Below are 27,615 nucleotides of genomic sequence, written 5' to 3'. Positions count from 1 at the left end.
AATTATGGGGGCGAGGTCACTAATTCTTATTTGGTCATATATATACCCATATCAATTTTGAGGAAGGAGAGAGTTGGTCATATATATACCCATATCAAATTTGAGGGAGAGAGAGAGAGAGAGAGAGAGAGAGAGAGAGAGAGAGAGAGAGAGAGAGAGAGAGAGAGAGAGAGAGATCTACATTCGTACCTAGTTAAAACACGAGGTATTGCTACTAACGCTGAACACTTTTATGATATATTACCCTAATCTAAAACTCAAGGGAATAAGCTATGAATGTCTTAAGGCTAACTGACGCCCAAAAAGGAAATGCATTTGCTTATGTTAACGGGAAATTATAGAAAACCGTGTGCAAGAGAGAGAGAGAGAGAGAGAGAGAGAGAGAGAGAGAGAGAGAGAGAGAGAGAGAGAGAGAGAGAGAGAGAGAACGAACTCATGGATAAAGAAGGGAAAGAGCGAGAGAGGAAAAAGAGGGAAAGAGCGAGCGAAGATAAAGAAGGGAAAGAGCGAGAGAGGAAAAAGAGGGAAAGAGCGAGCGAAGATAAAGAGGGAAAGAGCGAACGAGGATAAGAGGGAAAGAGCGAGTGAGGATAAGAGGGAAAGAGCAAGTGAGGATAAAAGGGAAAGAGCGAGTGAGGGAAAGAGCGAGTGAGGGAAAGAGCGAGCGAGGATAAAGAAGGAAAGAGCGAGCGAGGATAAAGAAGGAAAGAGCGAGCGAGGATAAAGAAGGAAAGAGCGAGCGAGGATAAGAAGAAAAGAGCGAGCGAGGATAAGAGGGAAAGAGCGAGTGAGGATAAGAGGGAAAGAGCGAGTGAGGATAAGAGGGAAAGAGCGAGTGAGGATAAGAGGGAAAAAGCAAGTGAGGATAAGAGGGAAAAAGCAAGTGAGGATAAGAGGGAAAGAGCGAGTGGGGATAAGAGGGAAAAAGCGAGTGGGGATAAGAGGGAAAAAGCGAGTGGGGATAAGAGAAAAAGCGAGTGGGGATAAGAGAGAAAGAGCGAGTGAGGATAAGAGGGAAAAAGCGAGTGAGGATAAGAGGGAAAAAGCGAGGGAGGATAAGAGGGAAAAAGCGAGGGAGGATAAGAGGGAAAAAGCGAGGGAGGATAAGAGGGAAAAAGCGAGGGAGAATAAGAGGGAAAGAACCAGCAAGGATAAAGAGGGAAAGAGCCAGCAAGGATAAAGAGGGAAAGAGCCAGCAAGAATAAAGAGGGAAAGAGCCAGCAAGAATAAAGAGGGAAAGAAGGAAAGAGGGATAGAGCTAGGGAAAGAAGGAAAGAGGGATAGAGCTAGGGAAAGAAGGAAAGAGGGATAGAGCTAGGGAAAGAAGGAAAGAGGGATAGAGCTAGGGAAAGAAGGAAAGAGGGATAGAGCTAGGGAAAGAAGGAAAGAGGGACGGAAAAGGGGAAAGCGCGCGAAAGCAAGACTACTAATAAATGGAAAATTTTGAATTATTAACAGTTTAAACATTTCTATCCCACGATTATAAAAGAAACCAACCCCAGAATTACCTTGATAACACGGGAACAATTTAATTGGTTACTTAAATTAACGTTACTGGAGCTGCAAGAGCAAGGGAAATCCATCTACAGTAAAATAATCGTTAACGACAGCTTCCAATTCGACCAAAGGACTTTGGTTAAGGACCAAATGAGAACAGTGTAATGATCAAATACAGTCAAGTACAGGATGTCAAGTACAAAAGTTCTCAGAATACAAAATTATACAATGATACATAATTGGCAAGATAATATACATTTTTCAAACAATTTGAGTACTTATAATAGGTTGAATAATATCTGGAACATGTTTATCAAGTTAATTGTAAGGGAGTAATTTCTTGCCTTACCCAATATGGATTTAGTGCAAAGAAACTACCTGTTATAATAATTATCCTTATGAAATTAATCTAATCCAATGACTAAATTATACGAAAATGTGTTATTCTATGTTGAAATTCTATAATGACCCACTATGGTCAAATGACAAAGACAAAGAAATTGCAAAATAAAAATTATCTTTTTCAAGTACAGACTGCGAACATTTCGTCTATGAAACTTTAGTCATTACAATACTCAATGTTCTTTAAACTAGAAATTTGGTGATATTGTAACTGAAATGGTTAATTATAAAGGACGAAGTATACCAAAGGGAAAAGCATCTAGATTATTCAAGATTTGAAAATAAATTTTGAGTAATAACAGTTAAAACTGCCACAAATTCCATCTCAGTTAAGAGCACTGATTTAGCCTTCAAAAATGTTTCCTCCTAGTGATAATATGATTTTAAATTTAAAAAAATTTACGTTACTGTCATTACTACACCATTTAATTCAGGAAAATATGTCTGCAGGCCTCGTTTTAGTCTTTTATAATTATTTTGAATGAGTAAATAAGAATGCTTTCAAGATTTAAAATATTAAGAAAACCTGGAGAACTGTGGTAAGATGGTTTCCCAGCGTTTCGAATCGATAAACAGATTATAACTATAAACAATATCGCAAACCATAGCCCCCTTTACATTCTGACCGTTATTATAAATTTTTTTAAACAAAAATTCCGAGTCAAGAACTTTCAAAATCATTCAAGTTTACATCAGCAACAGCCATCATCTTGTCTCATTCTAACATCAGAAAATTTACTCAATGTGGTTTCAATTATAAAGAATACATGACTTGCTAATTAGAGATTGGTTAAACCAGCGAGGAGTAGAACTGACCGAAATCTGACCCATGAATATGGTTTATAATTTCTTGGATTAAATTATATATAAATTTAAGCTCACTTAAAATCAAGGAACAATGAAAATTTTCCCACTTTTCAAAGCTTGGCATTGCTACAATTATGGTTGGGAAAACCCCTGCAAAAAGTTTTTTTTTTTTTTTTTAAATAGTTCCTATATTATAAAAAAAAAATCCAACCATGATACCTACACTATACATGTTCCAGATATAATTCTTATTATATAGACTTATTCACAGGATTAAACAATATGCTTTTCCTCAATCTCTCACAAGTAAATTTCCTAAATTTAACGCTTACCCGTATTAAAATTAAAATTTTTTCCGGGAGAAAAAATATTAACCAAAATCCCACCGTGAACGAAAAAGAATTAGAACATCAGTAAATCACGTTTCACATTAGTAATATCTGCAAGCTTTAGACTGATTAATTGATCACGACAGAATGATTAATAAATCTTTATATGGAATGCAGAATTTTCGTACTGGCATATTTGCACAATTTTAAGGTTATAAAATTTAACGTTGATAAGTTAATTTTGGTTAAACTGATATCGAAAGAAAAAACAGCTTGTCTAAAAAAAACATTACTGCAGAATAATTTTGAATGACAAAATTTCATGGGTCTGGAAGTCAAATTGAAATAAATATTTCCAAGAAAACAATGGTGGGAAAACTAACTTTAGATGAGAGCGGCCAATAAGTCGTTAATATACGAGGCTGCTATACGAATCTAATATTCGAAAGATACACGATAAATTACAGAATTATTTCCACAAACGTCATTTAAAGTTGAACTTATTCTTTTTAGGGGTTATAATTGTCAAACTATGTGAAACATTGTTCTAAATTGCAATGGAAAAGCATATTGCTTACAAAATCATAAGGAAATTACTTCAAAATTTTATACGGCAGTGGTGATAAGAAAATAATGAAGGACAAAGTTCTGATAGTTAAAAGGAATATACTACATAATTAAAAAAAATTTAAACAAATTACTTTCACAAAGATTGCAAAGTATATTGAGTTTTACCGAAATACTTCAATATCTGAATTACTAAATTTGTTTTGAGAGGTTTAATCAACTGAAAACAAAATTACTTTGCAACTTAAGACACTTCAAGATCATGGTACCAGTGAAGTAGTTCCAGATTTTAGCATAAATTATCAAGATCTAATTAGATAAATCACACACTGTATACATTAAAATTACTAGTGCTTCATTGTACAAATCAGTAAAACGGAAAAAAAAAATAAAACTGCCTCAATTCTAGAATGATTAGTGTTTTATATGATGTTTTCTTCTGTGTTGTTTCTGTTGAAGATATAGATGCTCTGGTTGACACAGTAGCAAGTCCTACGGGGCTTTCAATCACTTTCTGAAACAAATAAGGCAATTTTATATAATGATAGCATACATTTCAGACTTAGAAATGAGTTGTCCTCAAATACACCAACTACAACAATTATGACATGAACAACTTAAAGTGGAATTACAGTTAAAGACTTAAATCTAAAGTAATATATTAATCTATAAATAGCGTGTCCTTTTGATTATTTTCCCTAACAATTTGTCAACCTTCAGTTTAAAAGTGAACATTTCCCAACGTTTAGTTTCATTAGATTTACAGTGAACCCTCGCTACTTCGCGGTTCGACCATAGCGGATTCACCACTTCGCGGATTTTTTCCATATCCCATATATATATATATATATATATATATATATATGTATATATATATATATATATATATATATATATATATATATATATATGCATGTATTTATGTATATATGTAGGTATGTATATGTGTATACATATATATATATATATATATATATATATATATATATATATATATATATATACAGTATATATATATATATATATATATATATATATATATATATATATATATATATATATATATATATATATATATATATATATATATATATATATATATATATATATATATATATATATATATTATATATACAGTATATATATATATATATATATATAATATAATATATATATATATATATATATATATATATATATATATATATATATATATATATATATATATATATATATATATATATATATATATATATATATATATATATATATATATATATACACACACACACATATATATACATATATATATATATATATATATATATATATATATATATATATATATATATATATATATATATATCTAAAGTAGGAAGATGTGATGTAGTTCTAAGGGAAAAGTATGGGAAATATGTCTGGGTAATAAGCAAAGCTCTACCTCCAGTTTGTTTCTTCATTATGATCAGAGATAAATGTAAACAAAACATTGGTTGCCATTTTTTATCGTGCTTTTTAGCGTTTAGGAAATGCATGATATAAAATCACCTTTAATATTTGTGCCTGTTTCAGTTTAGGGTACTGTAGTACATGCATTAAGTGTTCTGTACATTAAAGGGTAGTTTGTTAACAGTACTACGTACAAGGGAAGGTTTTAAAAGTCTGAATATACATGTTGAATAAATAGGTAAATATGGTGTCACTACTTTGAGGATTTTCACCTATCGCGGCCGCGTCTGGAACCTATCTACCGCGATAAACGAGGGTTCACTACCATTACTTTAGTAACCAAATGGCAGAAAACCGAAAGGGATGCGTTGAGCTCAATTCTATTTGGTTAATGTGGAATTCTAGTAATCTCAAAAATACAAAATACTATACTTCAGTTAAATTGGACTATTCAGCATTTTTAGTTTTACGTAGTTATTTTAAACGAAAGTGTTACGACTACCGTTATGTTATTTTCAAGCAGAATATTACTCTTGGTTGTTCGTCTAAAGTTGGCTATTTGCTTTAATAATACAGGTAATGTTGTAACAAAAGTAAATGACACGATTCAGTCTCAAATATATTGCTATATTCTTGAACCTCAATAATGGCACTTTCATTTCAGTATACACAAGTTCATTTCATCAGAGTGATATTATTCCCGATAGATTTGGTCATCCACTACTGTAAAGTGGCCGTTTTAAAGCAAACTTAACGGTCAGACATTGAAGAGTTTCTTAGTTTCTGGATATGAAATAAAACCACCACCTTAGTAATCATCCCACTTTCTTAATGCCTCACCTATAATCAAATTAGTCGTGTATTTTGCCTCTTCAGCAGAAGCAGGTCCTTTAATAGCATGTTGTGGGCATCAAAATCTTCATCAGAACTTAGGAATCTATTATGTCCTGATTAGGGCAAGTAAGACCGTCTCCAATGCCATTCCAATTCACGTTCCCGAAAGAAATGATTCCAGTCAACAAGGTTCCGCTTTCGTAGCAAGACATATCAATACATAACTAATGATTATAGTAAAATCTTATTTCTATCAATGAAGAACCAAGTTGCCCTGCTATAATAAAGTACCCAGTTGCACGACTAGAAACTCAGAAATTTCCACATCTCTATGAAATTAATGCAAAAATCAAATATCTATGGTCAAGTTTTTATACGCAAAGGTAAAAAACATGGCTATTGTAAATGTCTTTCCTAAAAATACTACCAGTTGCGCCTTTAATAAGAATTCCTAAGATAAATCTCAGTTCCCTTCATAAATTTTAATCCAAAGTTGGTATGAACTTTTTAAAAAGATTAATCCCGGTTCCCTTCATAAATATTTATCCATAGTTCATGTGAACTTTAAAAAGCTTAATCTCAGTTCCCTCGATAAATTTCAATCTATAGTTGGTGTGAACTTTTTAAAACTTCCATGAAAAAAGAAAATTACATTGGCGCTTTTCCAAGTAAAAAAAAATAAAAAAAACCCAAGTATTGTTTCGTACTCATTAACCAAAAAATACCCTGCACTATCAGAAGGAAATGTTCAAGTAGTTTGTTAGTGTCTTGTAAAGGACAATATTTCAAGATTACTATCAAAATCATTACATTTAAATCTGAGTTTTACAGTGTCACTTTCTTACAAGCAGTAACTACGTAGCTAATAAATATGATTTCTAAATTAAATCTATGGTCTCTAAAAGCAGGGGTAAACCTACACATAGTTACGGAATCAGTGTAATTTTAAGGAGTCCTTCAATTCTAATTATAATGCATATTTATTCCGATTGTAATGGTATTGAATTGTAAGTCCCTTATCAACTAGGAGGATAAATTAGCATAATTTAAATCTCTTTACCCCAATGCACAGAAGCCACATTTAACACCCCTTGATTGCATAACCACAATGTGAAAAAGCTCCCTTTTACAGTAAGGCCCCATAGCTAAAAGGACAATTTTAGTAATTGTCCTTATCAAATATGCTCTAAAGATTTAGCTTTCAGATATTAATGACTCAAAATGTTTAAAATAATTCTTTAAATTTAAAATAAATGAATGACAAAATTAATAGAATTTCATGTTTTAGATAATGTTTCAAATCCACTATAACATATGTTTGTCAAAATGTTTGTTCCTTAACAGTAAAAGCCAAAGCTACACCAATTTTCTTTAAATGACGTAACCCATTTCGAACAGTTACCATACACATTGGTATTCTTTTTTGTTAGTATGAATTGGAAAAATTTAATTCAGGAAAACACAAAATAAAAAAAAAATAACTAATTTCAATACGCCATGAAAGCCTTAGCTCCAGATAAGCATGGAATCACGGATTAGTTCCAAAGTAAATTAACGTTACACTTTGGAAAATAAAAATCTGAACTAAACAAATTAGAGTTTCTCCAAAATCCTAGTTGATAAGACCAATAGTAGAAACTCCAGATTCACGAATCATTTATAAAACTGTTCTTGTGGAGATAAGTTATCTCGTTATAGAAAATTTTAGAGGAACATTTAAAACAAATGTCAGTAATCTGTGCATACTTATTTGGCGAGCAGAAAAATAAAAAACAAAATTAATATTGAGAGTCAAAATAACAAATATTGCATTATTGCCTAGTTACCCCGATACTGACAACCATACATGGGACAAAGATAGTTAAGATATACCATACATTTAAAAATGAAAATCCTAAGAAGTAATGTTCCCCACAATAACTAGGTTCAGTTCAGTCAAAGCTCTTTATGCGACAGTCTTTAGTGACGAGTAGATTGTCTAATTAAGCAAAACTGATATAATGAATAGATTTTCTAATAACCTTTAAAAACTGGAAATCTTTTCCCTCAAATGAACCATGAATACGAAAGCTTTAAAACTTTTCATAAGTGTGTCAAGATTTACTCGATACAACTTAAGCTTCCTTTAATAGTATTTAAAGAAAAAAACATGTTCCATTAATAACTGCTCAATACTCTCCTGGAAGTTTCATAGGTGAAAAAACATCCCTGAATTTTGATGTGGAACTGGCAGGACATCTTAAGCCAGGACGGACGTCTAACACGTGCGTCATTTACACTGCTTTTTGAGGGTCATCGGTGTTTGAGGAACTGTGATATTTGAAAGGCTCAAGTTTCTGGTTCTTGTGTATAAATTGACCCTGTGGAAAGAAAACATTGACGAAAAAAAATTAAGATTCTTTGCAAATCTCACAATTATATTTTTGTCAGAGTAACCCAGTAGATAAACTTATTTGATGAAAATATTTTAAATCTAAATATTGAATTATATAAAATTGCAGCCTTTGGGAATGTTCAATGCGCGTTAAATTCATACATCATTGGGGAATTTCCAAAATTTATATTTCATTAATGTTACAGTAAAAATATGCAAGAAACGCAAGCAGAAATATCCATGTTTACGAGCATTCGCAACTCACCTGAAAGATTTCCTTTGGTTAAAGCTTCTTAGTTAACAATAGCGCTCAAGGGATAGTGTTATATAAAGGATCACAGGTATCCATTCTTACAGTCTCGACACATCGGCACTAATTCTTACTGTCTCGGCATATCGGCACTAAAAGCTTAGTTAAGTGTGGTTGGGGGGTCAATTAACAGTTTCAGTTCCTTGGCCAATTTTATCCTTTACTCTGCAAGAGAAAATGGGTATTATCAACATGATTTTCAAGTGTATGTGCAGACAATGTATAACAGTAATATTTTTTGATAAGGGAATACTATATGTTCGTGACACATAAGAGCAAACTTATTTGTACGGTCTTCAAGTACCTTAGATTTTCATGAAATCTGAAAATTCAAGAAGAGTCTGGTTACAGTTTTACGTATTTGATAAGCATTCGGTAGTTTAAGGACCTTCAAATGAGAGGGACAACAGAAAGTCAGCTTGGGGACAGTACCGTTTACTGCGTGCGCCCATAGATTAATGAATAATGTGTTGAACACAGTCAAGATGATGCAAAATATATGTAGAGGAAAGTTGACAGCTTGAGTCTACAAGGTAATTGGACAAGGTAAACTAATCTAGTTATACCAGATAAGGCATCGAAGTCATGGAAAATGGGAATCAATTACCTAGATTAACTATGCAGATATGGTAATTAATCTGATTAGACAAGATAAATAAACAACCAGTCAGATAAAAAAACGAATGTCCTTGATACAAACTCCAACAGAATAATTACGTAGATAATACTTTTAAATGGAGGACCCATATAACAAAGGACCTAGATGAAAGTAGCAATAATGAAAATGAAATAAGGATCAAAAGTAAAAAAAAAGGACCTACTGTATATAACACCAGTATGTGGTGAACCACGCTAATCCCAATATGAGGGAATGGATGGCAATTAAACAACTAAAATTAAATGAAAAACCGATTTTATAGTGGTCGGATAATAAACAGCCTAAGAAACTTGGGCTATATTCAATAAACAAATAATTCTGTCCCGATATCTAGTAAAGTTCGAGATTAAGGAGTATCTCTAACTTTTCTATCAATACCAAAATAATTTAGATAATGTAGTAAAACCGCTGATTATCGTCTTAGAAACGATTGCATTTATAAAGTACCTGGATGAACATTCTGAAAAGAAACTTGAGATAAACTGGATTGACCACTGTAATTCCATCTACTACAATTTACCAGAAGTACCACTTAAAACTCCAAAACATAATAAACTAGAGAAGCAAGATTGATAAGAGGTGTCCCACCCCGAGAAAGGATCACTCTTACACTAATTGCCTTACACTGGCTGCCTAATAACATGAGAATTGAACTTAAAATATATACAATAATCCATTAAGTTATCAGAATCGGACATCCAAAATATCTAAGAATTGCTACATCGTATTGACTAGTTTAAAATTAGTAAAACCTAGATATATGCCTACTGTGGTCTACAGAGCCTTTATATGCGGCCCAGAGAATATACAATAAGCTCCCACTAGACATCCGAAAGACTGAAGATATTAAGGCTTTCAAGATGAAACTGATGACTTTCTTGTCCTCCAAGTGCTTCGATCGTGTGGATTTGAAAAACAGTATGTGACGTGAAGTGACGTATGCTTTGGAATGCACAAGAAAATTACAAGGTTTTGTAGAGAGTAGGGTTCCCCCCGCTGTATAAGACCAGAAAAGCAGCCCTTCAAGTTGGAAGTAAAGTTATGAACCATACAAACCCCAGTAAAGTAGTGAACCACACAAATCACAGTAAATTAAGAACCATGCAAGCTTAACAATAAAATGATGGGCCATGCAAGCCCCAGAAAAATATTGAACTACGCGAACCCCAGTAAAGTAATGAACTACACAAACGACAGTAAAGTAATGAACCACGCAAAAACTTTTAAAATAATAACCACGCAAATCCCATTAAGCGGTGAACCATGCAAATCCTAGTAAGCGGTGAACCACGCAAATCCCATTAAGCAGTGAACCATGCAAATCCCATTAAGCAGTGAACCATGCAAATCCCATTAAGCAGTGAACCATGCAAATCCTAGTAAAGCAGTGAACCACGCAAGTCCAGTAGAGTATTGAACCACGCAAGTCCAGTAGAGTATTGAACCATGCAAGCCCAGTAAAGTATTGAACCATGCAAGTATTAGTAGAGTAATGGACCACGCAAACCCTAGTAAAGTAATGATCCATGGAAACCCCAGTAAAGTAGTGAATCATGCAAAAAGTAGTAATGAACCACGCAAGCCTCAGTGTAAAGTAATAACCACGTAAACCCCAGTTAAGTAATGAACCACACAAATCTCAAAGTACTGAACCAAGTAAGTCCAGTAAGTAGTGTCATGCAAACCTCAGTAAAGTAATGAACTACGCAAACCCCAGTAAAGTAGTGAACCAAGACAAACCTCACTAAAGTAATGAACCACACAAACCCCAGTAAAGTAGTGTACTATGCAAAGCCCAGAAAAGCAGTGAACCACGCAAGATCAATAAAGTATTGAACCACGCAAGCCCAGTAAGTATTGAATCCTGCAAACTCCAGTAAAGCAATGAACCAAGCAAGCTCCAGTAAATCAACGAACCACACAAACCCCAATAAAGTAATGAGCCACACAAGCCTCAGTAAAGTAATGAACCCCGCAAACCATAGTTAAGTATTTAACCCCTCAAACCCCAGTAAAGTAGCGAACCACACAAACCCAAGTAATGAACCACGCAAGCCCCAGAGTAAAGTAATGAATCACGCAAGCATCAGTTATGAACCACACAAGCCCCCACTAAAGTAATGAATCATGCATGCCTCAGTTATGAACCACGCAAGACCCCAGTAAATTAATGAGCCACGAAGCCTTAGTAAAGTAATGAACCACGCAAGCCTTAGTAAAGTAATGAACCATGCAAGCCTCAGCTATAAACCACGCAAGCCCTGTAAAGTAATGAACCATGAAAGTCTCAGTAAAGTAATGAACCACGGAAGCCTCAGTAAAGTAATGAGCCACGAAAGCCTCAGAGAAAAGTAACAAATCGCGTAAGCCCCAGTGAAAAGTAACGAACCACGCAAGCCTCAGTGAAAAGTAACGAACCACGCATGCCTCAGTGAAAAGTAACGAACTACCCAAGCCTCAGTAAAAAGTAATGAACCACGCAAGCCTTAATAAAAAGTAATGAACCACGCAAAGCCCAGTAAAATAATGAACCACGCAAAGCCCAGTAAAGTAATGAACCACGCAAAGCCCAGTAAAGTAATGAACCACGCAAGCCTCAGTGTAAAGTAATGAACCACGCAAACCCTAGTGAAATAGTAAACCACGCAAACCCAATTAATGAACCATGAAGGCCTTGGTGTAAAGTAATGAACCACGAAGGTCTTGGTGTAAAGTAATGAACCCCATAACCCTCAGTGTAAAGTAATGAGCCCTGTATGCCCCAGTAAAGTTATGAACCTTGTAAGCCTTAGTGAAGTAATGAACCACGCAAGTCCCATTGAAGTAATGAACCACGCAAGCCTCAGTGTAAAGTAATGAACCACGCAAGCCCCAGTGTAAAGTAATGAACCACGCAAGCCTCAGTTATGAACCCCGCAAGCCCCAGTAAAGTAATGAACCACACAAGCCTTAAAGCAATGAACCACACAAGCCCCAGTAAAGTAATGAACCACACAAGCCTTAAAGCAATGAACCACACAAGCCCCAGTAAAGTAATGAACCACAAAAGCCTTAAAGCAATGAACCACACAAGCCCCAATAAAGTATTAAACCACACAAGCCCCAATAAAGTAATGAACCACACAAGCCTTAAAGCAATGAACCACACAAGCCCCAGTAAAGTAATGAACCACACAAGGTTCAGCGTAAAGTAATAAACCACGCAAGCCTCGGTTATGAACCCCCCAAGCCCAAGTAAAATAATGAACCACGTAAGCCCAGTAATGAACTTTGCAAACCCCAGTAAAGTAGTGAACCACTCAAACCTAGTATATTAGTGAACCACAAACTCCAATAAAGTAATGGAACTACACAAGAACAGTAATGTAATGAACCACACAAGCCCCAGTAAAGTATAAAACACGCAAGCCTCAGTTAAGTAATGAACCACACAAATCCCAGTTGAGTAATAAACCATGCAATCCCAGTCAAGTAATGAACCACACAAACTCATGTAAAGTAATGAACCACAGAAACACAGTAAGTAGCGAGCCACGCAAACCCCAGTTAAGTAGTGAGCTATGCAAACCCCAGTAAAGTAGTGTACCACCTGTGTTTTACACTATCGTGCATAGTAATGACATCTCTTTTCTTTTGTATATATTATCCTTTGTATCTTCGCTCTCGCCTCGCACTGATGGCAACTTGCATCAACCTGTCTGCTTATTTCTCATTGTCAACTGTTAACAGAAACGGTTGTCGGTTGGACAAGAAATAGCCGGGACCTAGTGTGTATATGTAAAGTACTCGGTTGCTTTCATTTTGCCTTTGAATTTCAACCTACTCTTGGCCCGTCACATTGGTGACCCCGGAGTAGATTCGCTCCTCCCGCCTTCACTGTTACTATGGCGGACTCCAAGGAAGTTGGCGCCGCCGAATTGAAACTTTTGTCGTTCGCCAGCTGAGAGGCGTTTGCTTGGTTTCAGCGCGCAGAAGTCCAGTTCCGCATCAAGGGCGTGACCCGCTCAACCACCAAAGCAGATTATGTTCTCGTAGCGATACCCGAGAACACCTTCCCGGAAATCTCAGACTGGCTTTGTGAACAAGGAGACATCTCAGTAGTGTATGCCACCCTCAAAACATACCTTCTACAGCAGTACTCGCCATCGCCAGCTGCCCGTATAGCAAAGCTTTTTCAGCTGTCTCAACAACCGTTAGGGGATCAAAGGGCTTCGCTCGCCCTCAGGGAAATGACGAGTATCGCTCGCCTGCAACCAGCCGCACACTGCTCTCCTCATAAGGTGAGCCTACTTCGTGCCCTTTGGGTACGCTGTTTACCCGAACCTGTACGCGCTGCCATACCCGATGTCGATAGTTTACCCATAAAAGACTTGGTGACCATAGCCAACGCCCTTATGGACAGCCACTTCACGACCTTCAAAACCTCCATCAATGCCGCTACTCCTGACGAAGAGGACACCTATTCAACGTCAACCTAAGCAGACGTGAATGCTGTAGGACACACGCCTACCCTGTGACGTGCCGGACCGGCGACAAAACCACTTCTACAGCCACTTACTGCCGCCCATTGGCCGCAGTTTTGCTACTACCACTCCAGATTCGGGGCTGCCACGAAGAAATGTGCCAAAGATTGTCAGTGGCCAAAAAACTTGTTAAGTAGGCCATCGCTCGTGGCGGTGGCCTCTCGTTTCTAATCTTTTCTTTTTACATGATGCAAGAACGGGTGTGCAATTTTTGGTAGACGGGTGCTTCTCATTCTCGTTTGCTAAGGGAACTCTTCAGGAAACAACGTAGTCTGTCAAAGTCTGCCGATATCCGCCTGGTAGCTGCCAACGGATCTGTGATACCCACCTACGGTTACGAGGTGGTCAACGGCTTGACCCGCCTATTGGCCTTCTTCAGCAGAAGACTGTCCAAGGCAGAATCGGGTTATTCTACCTTCAATCGTGAATTGCTGGCAGTGCACTTGCTGTCCGCCACTTTCGGCATTTCTTAGAAGGTACGCCCTTTGTCATTCGCACAGACCACATGCCCCTGGTGCATGCCTTCACTTACCAGTCTGACGCCTGGTCCGCCCGTTAACGCCGACATCTCTCCGCCGTGACTGAATACAATTTTACCCTTCAACACGTCCCTAGGAAAATGAATCCCGTTGACGATGCCCTGTCAAGAAATACGTTGGCCGCCGTTCAACATCCTTCTGTTGGGATGACTTCCCCCTCGAAGACTCCAACACCACCACCCTCTGTGACGTCAGTACTGGTAGACCGCGACCATGGATTCCTGCTCCCATGTTCCGACATGGATTCCTGCTCCCATGTTCCGACAGGTGTTTGATTTCATTCACGGCCTTTCATATCCCTCGCGCCGTTCTACTGCATCGCTCGTGGCCTCTCGTTTCTAATCTTTTCTTTTTACATGATGCAAGAACGGGTGTGCAATTTTTGGTAGACGGGTGCTTCTCATTCTCGTTTGCTAAGGGAACTCTTCAGGAAACAACGTAGTCTGTCAAAGTCTGCCGACATCCACCTGGTAGCTGCCAACGGATCTGCGATACCCACCTACGGTTACGAGGTGGTCAACGGCTTGACCCGCCTATTGGCCTTCTTCAGCAGAAAACTGTCCAAGGCAGAATCGGGTTATTCTACCTTCAATCGTGAATTGCTGGCAGTGCACTTGCTGTCCGCCACTTTCGGCATTTCTTAGAAGGTACGCCCTTTGTCATTCGCACAGACCACATGTCCCTGGTGCATGCCTTCACTTACCAGTCTGACGCCTGGTCCACCCGTTAACGCCGACATCTCTCCGCCGTGACTGAATACAATTTTACCCTTCAACACGTCCCTAGAAAAATGAATCCCGTTGACAATGCCCTGTCAAGAAATACGTTGGCCGCCGTTCAACATCCTTCTGTTGGGATGACTTCCCCCTCGACGACTCCAACACCACCACCCTCTGTGACGTCAGTACTGGTAGACCGCGACCATGGATTCCTGCTCCCATGTTCCGACAGGTGTTTGATTTCATTCACGGCCTTTCATATCCCTCGCGCCGTTCTACTGCACAGCTGCTGAAGATGAAGTTCATTTGGCACGGCATTACTAAGGATGCTAAGGATTGAGTCCATGACTGTACTTCTTGCCAAACTTCCAAAGTACATCGACACATGGATTCAGGAGTGGGCACCTTTCTTCAACCTCGGCGTCGTTTCGCCCACATTCACATTGACGTTGTAGGCCCTTTACCCACATCACAAGGACATCGTTAATAGCTTTCCTTGGTCCTCCTGGGACTAAGGACCACTTCTAAAGACGCCCTGGATGTCTCGGCAGCTGAAATGGTGTATGGCGACCCGTTGTTCGTCCCTGCCAAATTTTTTCCTTCTGCAACCTCCTCCGACGATCTCCATTGCATGTGTCACGTCGTGGGAAAATTTACTCCATGCTGCCAAACTTGCAAGCCCCCAGCGAAGCATCACATACTGACACACTGCAACACTTTTCCTACGCAACGACACTAGCAAAGCCACCACTAACGCCCCCTTACATGAGCCCTTTCCTTGTGATCTGACGCAATCCGAAAGCATTCCTACTAAACATTCGTGGCAAAGACGACTGGGTCTCCATTGATTGATTAAAACCTACTCATCTCCTGCCATATGACCCGCCTACAGTTCGCCTCTCTAGATCAGGGCGCCCTATTTAACATGTACAGTATGTCATTTTTAGGGGGGGAGCCATGTACCACCCGTGTGTCACACGATCGTACATAGTAACAACATTTCTCTTTTTGTATATATTATCCTTTGTATCTTTGCTCTTCCCTCGCACAGACAGCAACTTGCAGCAACCTGCCTTTTTCACATTGTTAACAGTTAACAGAACTGGTTGTCAGTTGGACAAGAACTACCATGTTGTATTTTGTGACCTTGCCGGGACCTAGTGTGTATATATACTCGATGTGTCTCTAATAAAGTACTCAGTTGCTTTCATCTCACCTTTGAGTCACAACCTACTCTTGGCCCATCACAGTAGTGAGCCACGCAAACCCCAGTAAATTAATGAACCATGCAAAACCACTGAAGTAATGAACCACGCAAACCCCAGTAAAGTAATGAACCACGCAAACCTCAGTAAAGTAATGAACCACGCAAACCTCAGTAAAGTAATGAACCTCGCAAACGCCATTCAATCAGTAATGAACCACACAAACCTCAGTAAAGTAATGAACCACACAAACCTCAGTAAAGTAATGAACCACGCAAATCCATGTAAAGTAATGAATCACGCAAACCCCAGTAAAGCAATGAATCACACGAACCCATGTAAAGTAATGAATCACGCAAACCCATGTTAAGTAATATACCACTCAAACCTCAGTTAAGTAACGAACCACACAAGGTCCAGTAAAGTAATGAATCAGCAAACCCATGTAATTAATTAACCACACAAACCTCAGTAAAGTAATGAACCACGCAAGGCTCAGTAAAGTAATGAACCACACAAATTACAGTTATGTAGTGAACCACGCAAACCCCTGTAAAGTATTGAACGAGGCCTGACTCCATTAAGTAATGAACCCCACAAATCCCAGTAAAGTAATGAACCACGCAAACCACAGTAAAATAACGAACCACGCAGACCCCAGTAAAGTAATGAACCACGCAGACCCCAGTAAAGTAATGAATCACGCAGACCCCAGTAAAGTAATGAACCACGCAAACCCCAGTAAAGTAGTGAACCACTCAAAACCCAGTAAAGTAGTGAACTACTCAAAACCCAGTAAAGTAGTGAACTACTCAAAACCCAGTAAAGTAAAGAACCACACAAGCGCTGTAAAGTGATTAACCACGCCAACCCCAGTAAAGTAATGAACCACGCAAGCCTCAGTAATGAACAACAGAAATCCCATTAAGTAATGAACCATGCAAATCCCAGTAAAGTAATGAACCACGTAACCCCAATGAAGTAGCGAACCATGTAAACCCCCGTAAAGCACTAACTAAAAAAAGTACCAAAGATTACTGAATCATAAGAAAAAAAATCCCCCACCTAAAAAGAGTATGTATCTGAGTAAAGTTATAGTGAACCAAAAAGAATGCGAAAAGGGAATTTTCTAAATAAAAGCAACAAAATTAAAACTTTGGCATAATGTAAATGTTATATGAGAGAGAGAGAGAGAGAGAGAGAGAGAGAGAGAGAGAGAGAGAGAGAGAGAGAGAGAGAGAGAGAGAGAGATCCTCAGGTCGCAGTGCAATTAGTTTTTATTTTAAAAACTGTAGGCTACATATAAGAGGGAAGCGTGTTTTTAGTGCGTCTCGATAATGAGGAAAGGAGTGATAAAAGATCAAAAAACAAAATTATTGCATACACGTGACAAATTCAAAATTTTACATATGTTAGTAAATCAATAAACATGAAATAAGTAATGTAAAAATAAATATAATCCTTGCAGTCTCTGCCTCCCAGGTATGTGTATGGAGGGAGGCGGGCGTACTCTGGTGTGACACTTAAACCGCACTGATTAAACAAGGCTAAATGAATACGGAATTTTTTTTAGGGAATATTGCCGGTGAAACGATCGATAGTCGAAACGTTTCGGAATTAAGGCCATCGAGTTAACTATCACCCTATTCAATATTTTTCACTATTTCGATATATTCCGATTTGCATCATCTTGCACTTAATTCACTTAGTTTCTTTCGCGTTGTCAACGCAAATTCTTTACAAATATTACGAGATATAAGTTTAATACAGATTTTCCCATATCTATTAACATAGATCCTAACCATCGAAAGGTCTGTATGGTCTTGGTCGAGACATGACTGATTAAGTCAAGATTAGGCCCTTGTTTTATTACGATCAATCAGTTTTCAACGCTTAAGATTGGGGGTTTAAGATAAAAACATCAAATGACAAAACAGACATGTAACCTCTGTAAATATAATCGTTCTGATTATTACTTTACTAGACCCTTGACAGTAAGCTACTTTTTGTAGTTCTGTAGCTTTTTGTTAAACTTAGATGCTCAAATTACTATTCACACCAATATTGCAAAGATTGGAGATAAAGTGAAGTTGGATTTCTGAATTGAGATTATATTATTTGTGTATCTTTGAATATGCAGTACCTAGTTAATCATAAAGCGTATAAAAATCTCCGGAACAGAGAGAGAGAGAGAGAGAGAGAGAGAGAGAGAGAGAGAGAGAGATGTTGCATTCCACTTATTGGTTATGTCTGATAAATTATCATCTATTATCAAGGTTAGCTGTGACCATAATGTTCAGGTTAATTTTAAGTCCTAATCATCCGAAGAAAAAGAACATTCTGAATATATAGTGCAAAAAATGTAATAGATAGAAGGTAGGGGCCAAAATCAAGAAGAAATCTTACACGCGCACACGAAGTGAACTGCAAAGGGGTAAAGTACCGACTGTTAAATATATCTTGCCCGAAGTCCTCCACACACAAGCTATGGCTGAGATTACCAAAGTCCTTCAAGAGATAATGGCAAAAGACTTATGGTTGAATTGGTGGCATGTACTATAGGGTTAAATTTATGGTGTGGTTAGAACCATTGTGGTTAAATTACTGGCATGGTTGGAACTACAGTATTTTGGTGGAAATTAACAAGGTAGTTGGGTATGGCATTCGTCTGGGAACTTTGCTAGAGAAATTTGGATTAGCCAGACATGAAAGAATGAAGCTTATGGCCAAAAGGATTTAGCACGAACAATGGTATGGGTTGGAATTATAAAATTTAGGCCATATGGCGTGACACCAAGATAGAGAAGCATATTCAGCAAAGAAGAGCAAGGGAGGTAACTAGTGTATACCTAAAAGTAACAGGGGTTAAGAAAACATTTTAAACGTAGCCGAATTGGCTATGATCAAAACTAGCTGGGAGACCTTTAATTTTCGCTGAAAGTACAAGAGAAGAACTGGGTGTATGGACAAAAGAATTTGCGGACGAACAGAGGGTATGGCGAAAGAACTTACGAGCAAACGGGTATGGAATTGAGAAATATTTAGTGAACAGGGTATTATTATTGTTATTATTATTATTATTACTAGCCAAGCTACAACCCTAGTTGGAAAAGCAAGCTGCTATAAGCCCAAGGGCTCCAATAGGGAAAAATAGCCCACTGAGGAAAGGAAATAAGAAAATAAATGACGAAAACAAATTAATAAATCATTCTAAAAACAGTAACAATGTCAAAACATATGTCATATATAAACTATAAAAAGAATTATGTCAGCCTGTTCAATATAAAAATATTTGCTGCAACTTTGAAGTTTTGAAGTATGTTTAAAAGAACTTTCGGACCAACCGGGGGCAAGGGTGAAAACTTCCGGACGAACCGGGGCATGGGTGAAACCTTTCGAACAAACCGGGGGTATGGGTGAAACCTTTCGGACGAACCGGGGAGCCATGGGTGAAACCTTTCGAACGAACAGGGGGCCATGGGTGAAACCTTTCTGACGAACTAGATGCCATGGGTGAAACCTTTCAAACGAACTAGAGGCCATGGGTGAAACCTTTCAAACGAACAGGGGGCCATAGGTGAAACCTTTCTGACGAACAGGGGGCCACGGGTGAAACCTTTCTGACGAACAGGGGGCCACGGGTGAAACCTTTCTGACGAACAGGGGGCCATAGGTGAAACCTTTCTGACGAACAGGGGGCCATAGGTGAAACCTTTCTGACAAACAGGGGGCCATACACAGGTGAAACCTTTCTGACGAACAGGGGGCCACGGGTGAAACCTTTCTGACGAACAGGGGGCCACGGGTGAAACCTTACTGACAAACAGGGGGCCACGGGTGAAACCTTTCAGACAAACAGGGGGCATGGGTGAAACCTTTCAGACAAACAGGGGGCATGGGTGAAACCTTTCAGACAAAGAAGAGGCATGGGTGAAACCTTTTGGACTAACAGGGGGCATAGGTGAAACCTTTTGGACTACAGGGGGCATGGGTGAAACCTTTCGGACAAGGAAGAGGCATGGGTGAAACCTTTTGGACAAAGAAGAGACATGGGTGAAACCTTTTGGACTAACAGGGGGCATAGGTGAAACCTTTCGGACTAACGGGGGGCATGGGTGAAACCTTTCGGACAAACAGGGGCATGGGTGAAACCTTTCGGACAAACAGGGGCATGGGTGAAACCTTTCGGACAAACGGGCATGGGTGAAACCTTTCGGACAAACGGGCATGGGTGAAACCTTTCGAACAAACAGGCGGCATGGGTGAAACCTTTCGAACAAACAGGCAGCATGGGTGAAACCTTTCGGACGAACAGGGGTCATGGGTGAAACCTTTCAGACTAACAGGGGGCATGGGTGAAACCCTTCGAACAAACAGGAGGCATGGGTGAAACCTTTCGGACAAACGGGGCATGGGTGAAACCTTTCGGACAAACAGGAGGCCATAGGTGAAACCTTTCGGACGAACAGGAGGCCAAAGGTGAAACCTTTCGGACGAACAGGAGGCCATGGGTGAAACCTTTTGGACGAACAGGAGGCCATGGGTGAAACTTTTCGGACGAACAGGAGGCCATGGGTGAAACCTTTCGGACGAACAGGAGGCATAGGTGAAACCTTTCGGACAACAAGGGGTATGGGTGAAACCTTTCGGACAAAGAGGAGGCATGGGTGAAACCTTTCGGACAAACAGGATGCATGGGTGAAACATTTCGGACAAACGGGGTATGGGTGAAACATTTCGGACAAATGGTGCATGGGTGAAACTTTCAGACTAACAGGGGCATGGGTGAAACCTTTCGGACGAACAGGGGTCATGGGCAAAACCTTATTGACGAACAGGGGTAATGGGTGAAACCTTATTGACGAACAGGGGTAATGGGTGAAACCTTATTGACGAACAGGGGTAATGGGTGAAACCTTTTGGACAAACAGGAGGCATGGGTGAAACCTTTTGGACAAACAGGAGGCATGGGTGAAACCTTTTGGACAAACAGAGGGCATTGGTGAAACCTTTCGCACTAACAGGCGGCATGGGTGAAACCTTTCGGACGAGCAGGGGCATGGGTGAAAACCTTCTAACGAACAGGGGGCCATGGGTGAAAACACTTGAAAATAACAATGTCGGCATGGGTGAAAACTTTTGAACAAACAATGGGGGCATGGGTGAAAACTTCTGAAAAAACAGGGCGTGAGTGAAAACTCCAACGAACAGGGAATATGGGTGAAAACTTTTGGACAAACAGGAGGCATGGGTGAAACCTTTTGGACAAACAGGAGGCATGGGTGAAACCTTTTGGACAAACAGAGGGCATTGGTGAAACCTTTCGCACTAACAGGCGGCATGGGTGAAACCTTTCGGACGAGCAGGGGCATGGGTGAAAACCTTCGAACGAACAGGGGGCCATGGGTGAAAACACTTGAAAATAACAATGTCGGCATGGGTGAAAACTTTTGAACAAACAATGGGGGCATGGGTGAAAACTTCTGAAAAAACAGGGCGTGAGTGAAAACTCCAACGAACAGGGAATATGGGTGAAAACTTTAAAATGAACAGGGGAGCAATGGTGAAAACTTTCAAACGAATAGGGGGTATGAGTGAAATAACTAACCTGAGGTAAGGGTAAAAACTTATGGACGAACTGATTGTAGAGGCAAAAGAAATAACGGACGAACAGGGGTACGGGTGAAAAAAAAACTTATGGACGAACAGGGGTATGGGTGAAAAAAAAAAAAAACTTACGATCACAGATATGGGCAAGGCAACTTACAGACGAACAGGGGTATGGGCAAAAATTTATGGACAAGCAGGGGTAAGGATGAAAACCTACAAACAATGGAGTAAGGGTGAAACATACAAACGAGTACGGGTGAAACAACCCACGGACAAACAGGCGTAAAGGGGAAAACCTAAGGACAAACAAGCGTACATTTGAAAACCTACGAACAAACAAGCGTATGGGTGAAAACCTACGAACAAACAAGCGTATGGGTGAAAACCTACGAACAAACAAGCGTTTGGGTGAAAACCTATGAACAAACAAACAGGTGAAAACCAACGAACAAACAAGCGTACAGGCGGAAACCTACGGACAAATAAGCATACGGGTGATACAACCTACAGAAAAACGGGTACGGGTGAAACAACCTACAGACAAACTGGGGTATGGGTGACCTACAGACAAACAGGGGAACGGTTGACCTACAGACAAACGGGTACGGGTGAAAACCTACACACAAAGGAGTGAGGGTGAAATAATGCACACGGGTCCGGGTGAAAACCTACAAACAAAGGAGTGAGGGTGAAACAACATGCAAACGGGTCCGGGTGAAATAACCTTCGGACAAACAGGCATATAGGTGAAAAACTATGGATAAAAAAGTGTAAGGGTGAAAACCTACGAACAAACAAGCGTACGAGTGAAAACCTACGAACAAGCTCACAGTTGAAAACCTACGAACAAAGAAGCGTACAGGTGCAAACCTACGGACAAACAAGCATACGGGTGAAGCAACCGACTGACAAATAGGGGTAAGGGTGAAACCACCTACAGAAACGGGTACAAGTGAAAACATACAAAGGAGTGACAGTGAAAACATACAAATGGGTATGGGTGAAACAACACACAGACAAACAGGGGTACGGGTGAAACAACACAGACAAACAGGGGTAGGGGTGAAACAACACAGACAAACAGGGGTATGAGTGAAACAACACAGACAAAAAGGGGTACGGGTGAAAACCTATAGACAAACAGGGGTATGGGTGAAACAACCTACAGAAAAACAGGGGCATGGATGGAACAACCTACAAAAAGATACGGGGGAAAACCTACAAACAGGAATGGGTGAAACAACCTACAAACAGATATGGGTGAAACAACTTGGACCAAGAGGTACAAGTCAAACTACTGACGCTCAAACAGGGGTACAGGTGAAACAACTTACAAACAGGGGTACAAGTGAAACAACTTACAGACAAACAAGGGTACATCTGAAACAACTCGTGGACAAACGGGTAAAGGTGAAACCGTTCGTGGATAAACGGGTAAAGGTGAAACAACTCTTGGATAAACAGGGGTACAGGTGAAACTTGTGGACAAACAGGGGTACAGGTGAAACAACCCATGGACAAACAGGGGTACAGGTGAAACAACCCATGGACAAACTGGTATGCGTGAAACAACTTACGGACAAACAAGTGTACGGGTGAAAAAACGTACAGACAAACGGGTAAGGGTACAACGACTTGTGGGCAAAGCGGTACGGGTCAAACTACTTACTGACACAGGGGTACGGGTGAAACAACTTACAGACACAGGTACGGGTGAAACAACTTACAGACACGGGTACGGGTGAAACAACTTACAGACACGGGTACGGGTGAAACAACTTACAGACACGGGTACGGGTGAAACAACTTACAGACACGGGTACGGGTGAAACATACAAACGGGTGCGGGTGAAACAACTTAAGGACACGGGTGCGGGTGAAACAATTTAAGGACACGGGTGCGGGTGAAACAACCTACGAACAAACGGGTACGGGTGAAAATTTACAGACAAACGGATTCAGGTAAAGCAACTTACGGACGAACAGGGGTTCAGGTGGAACAACCCCCCTCCCAAGATCACAAACCTTCCCAGGTCACAACCGCTAGTCAGACACCCCTTTCCCAGGTCACAAACTAAAAGCAAATCACGAATAAACCCTTACATTATGAAAAAGTAAAGCACAAATAATTCCTTACCCTATGGTTGACCCCGTTTTTTTTTTCATTTTTGACAATCTTTACAGAAGCTTTGCAGTAGAAAATGTGCCGGCCTTCCCTAAAAATTAAGTCAGAATCGGACCTGTGAGGCATTATTTTGCTGTTATTTTCTAATTTCACATGAGTAACAATAGCTTTACACCAAACGGAGTGCATTGCCACCATAATCAATTGCCGAAAAACGAAATTACACTAAATTTCGAAATACTTTGCTGTATTTCCTTTAAAGTTCTCTCTTGGAGACGTCTTTACGAGATGGTGGTTGAGTTGAAACTGATGATGAAGGTGGGAAAGAAATGGCTATTGTAGAACAACATCCGGGAACTTACGAAGTACTATTTGTAAGCTGTTAATTGGTTTAAAAAAAAAAAATTCGTCATTGTAAATACTCAGAAAGCTCCCCAAACTATTGGAAAAAACCCATGTGCAATAAGTTCCCTTCAGTCTCTCAGATGTAAACAATGGACCGAGTGAAAAACATACTTCACATTTTAAACGACCGATACACAAGTTATTATGCCCCAGCCCCTATTAAATGAGGAAAAATACAAAACTAGCCAGCACTCGTCCATTAAATTCTCATAGTGAATTCCAGTTTCGCTAGTAATTAAAGTATATTAACCCCATTCTCTTTTGCCAGCTATTCTGTTTTTATTATGACGTAATCACTACCTTTTTAACAACCTACAAGCTTCCAAAAAATGATGTACAAGATCCCGGATGTTATTCTACAGACATTCCACCCACGAGTTTCACCATGATTATCACGTGAAGACGTCTTCAAGAGGGAAGTCCAATCTATTTCGAAATTTAGTGCAATTTCATCTTTTTCTTTGATTATGTTGAAAACTCCCATTCAGTATATAACTACTTTTGCTCACGTGAAGGTAAAAAAAGTCTCCGAAGTAATTACCAACGGAGCTTGCGTACGCAGCAAATCCATGTACCGCTTGCCAAAACAGGAACAGTGGAGTTTGCATTTCTGACCATTACTAATGCTGCAAATCCCTCGTTTTTGGCATTTCCCCACCCAAAAACCTCGGTTTTCCACTGGGGTCCCTCATGATGAGATCCACAAAGTGAAACAGGTGGTTTGCCCCAATAATCATGGACAGATATTTTATAAAACCCAAGAGAGTATGATTTGTGTATTTGGTTAGAATTTAAATTATGCTTACCGTGAAAACTTACGTATGCACTGGGGATACGGGTGAAAACCTATGAACGAACAGGAGGTATGACAACTTACGAACATGGGTACGGGGGAAACTACTTGCGGTCGAAGATGGGTATGGGTGAAAAATTAAGAACGCACAAGAAGTGTGTGAAAACTTACGAACGCTCAGGGGTTATGGGTGAAAAGCTTACGAATGAACAAGGGTTACATGTGAAACTACTTACTGCCGAATTAGCCTTATGAAAGAAGTCGGGATTCTGGGTGACTTGGCACCCATATTTCCAAGTTAGTCAATCCTGCTATCTTGCTAATTGATATCTTAACTATTGCATCCTGCAATTCACACATGAATACTCTACTAAAACCAGATTTTACGACACCGGTCACTGCATTTCATTTCATTGCCCAGTCAGCTCAGCTAACAATTTGTTATGAGGTAAAGATACTAAAGTGGTCTCAATTTTGAAAAAAAAAAAAATGGCATTTACAAATTGTGACTTCAAGACCACCTTGAACCTGATAAACGATCATGAGGTCCTCTGGCATATTGTAATTATAGGCTTGACAGTACCTTACATGCTTACCAAGTCATCCGTTGAAATATTAATGTATATACAATCAAAACGAGTGCATAATGGAAGAACACTAACGACAGCGTGAAGCCAGTTCTAATTTCTAACAGCTAGTAAATCCCGTCTTTTTCGAAGTTCCATGCCATAAAAGGTACCATGGATAAAATCTGACTTCCTGTACTGAAGATCTAAAAGATTAACACAATACGTTCAAGAAAGAATCAAGATACCACGTTTAGGAGCAGCTTGGCTAGCACTCCAATCTCAAATTTATTTGGCTCGTTAAACAGAGTACCGTTGAATTAAATCTAAAGATTTTGATAGCGTACCCGTAGGATTCAAGAACACTTCACACATACCATTAATAACTACATTGACGGTATATTTGACGATTTTTACGATACTGAAAAATACATAAAACGCAACAAACCACTTTTGATGTTCAACCGACCTAAGTTTCGAATATTCACTCATACGAAAACAGCACAGTATAAAGGGAATGATTCATCATTACATTACTTGCATGCAAATAACCTTCCTCCCTAAGCATTTACAGATGTATATTAAAGCATATTACAGGTACCAATACTTAACGAGTGAACGACCGAAAACCAATACGACAAAACTCTCAAAATCTGTATCAGAAAACATCGGTTTTATGCTATACGCGCAATTAAATTTGGCGATGATGGCGGTGATAAGAAAAAAAAACCCAGTTCGTAACAAAATTCTGAACTATAACAGATCACTGGAGCCTTACCTTTAAAAAACCAGAAGAAATCAAATCGCCAGCGGAACTATTCACTTCAATGTTACCATTACAGGATCCAGTGGAGCAATGAACCCGGTTTTTCTTAGGGGGGTAAAGAATTTCATTTAGCCAATCAGGAGTCACCACCACAACATACGTAGGAAAAGTTCTGTATTCTCTCTCCTATTGGCTGGAAGCTCTTTCATAACGATGGTTCTTGAAGAGAAATCAATCTATAAATATTCCTATATGGCCGCATCAACTTATCAAACAAATGAATAAAAAATATCAAGTAAATGAGTAGCTTAGAAATAAAGTCAAGGCTCAGTCATATAATGAAAATAAGATCAATGTGCCGTAAATATCAAAGAGAGTGCGTGAATATAATGAAAGAATGGGAATAGAAGGTTTTAAAGTTGTATGATTGTCTTCTTATTGGTTTAATTTCACGATTAAAACCATTTCAAGAATTATTTTCAATATATCACCTCCCCCCCCCCCCAGAGACTTTAATACTGACGTTGTGAAGAACGGATCTTAGAAAAGAACCAAGATCTCTGCCCTCTATGTGTACGTCTTTAAACTAAAGCTTCTTGTGTGATATTCAAAGATTAACAGTAAATTTCGAATATCAGCGTTTGTTGGTACAATATAAATGATTACGACATTTACTATCTGGTGAGTTACAAGTTAAACACACAGCACATACAGTGTATTTATAAATATATATATATATATATATATATATATATATATATATATATATATATATATATATATATATATATATATATATATATATATATATATATATATATATAGTTCTTGTCTAAATTATATAGAGGATTTATTTACACAACTTTCCAAAACTTGCCTCGTCTGTGTGATTCTTCGTTGTTCTCACATCATGAAGTTATTTTCCTCAGCTCAATAACGTATTGCAACATGAACTTGCATACGTGAACAGCTAGTACCCTTATTCATATGATATATATATATATATATATATATATATATATATATATATATATATATATATATATATATATATATATATATATATATATATATATATATATATATATATATATATATATATATATATATATATATATATATATATATATATATATA

At 38.7% G+C, this 27,615-nt stretch overlaps 1 long non-coding RNA gene across 1 annotated transcript; it reads right to left on the bottom strand.

Annotated features, from left to right (window-relative positions):
- Positions 1-660: 660 nt before the first annotated feature.
- LOC137650009 (uncharacterized) lies at positions 661-26,624 on the bottom strand. Its single transcript, XR_011045897.1, has 4 exons — positions 26,491-26,624; positions 8,525-8,734; positions 5,892-8,245; positions 661-4,116 (listed from the first exon to the last, which is right to left on the bottom strand). It is a non-coding gene; the product is annotated as an uncharacterized lncRNA (long non-coding RNA).
- Between the last annotated feature and the right edge of the window lie 991 nt (positions 26,625-27,615).

Source organism: Palaemon carinicauda, chromosome 11, assembly GCF_036898095.1.
Source record: "Palaemon carinicauda isolate YSFRI2023 chromosome 11, ASM3689809v2, whole genome shotgun sequence".
Classification (NCBI taxonomy): domain Eukaryota; kingdom Metazoa; phylum Arthropoda; class Malacostraca; order Decapoda; family Palaemonidae; genus Palaemon; species Palaemon carinicauda.
This window is presented reverse-complemented; position numbering and strand designations above follow the sequence as displayed.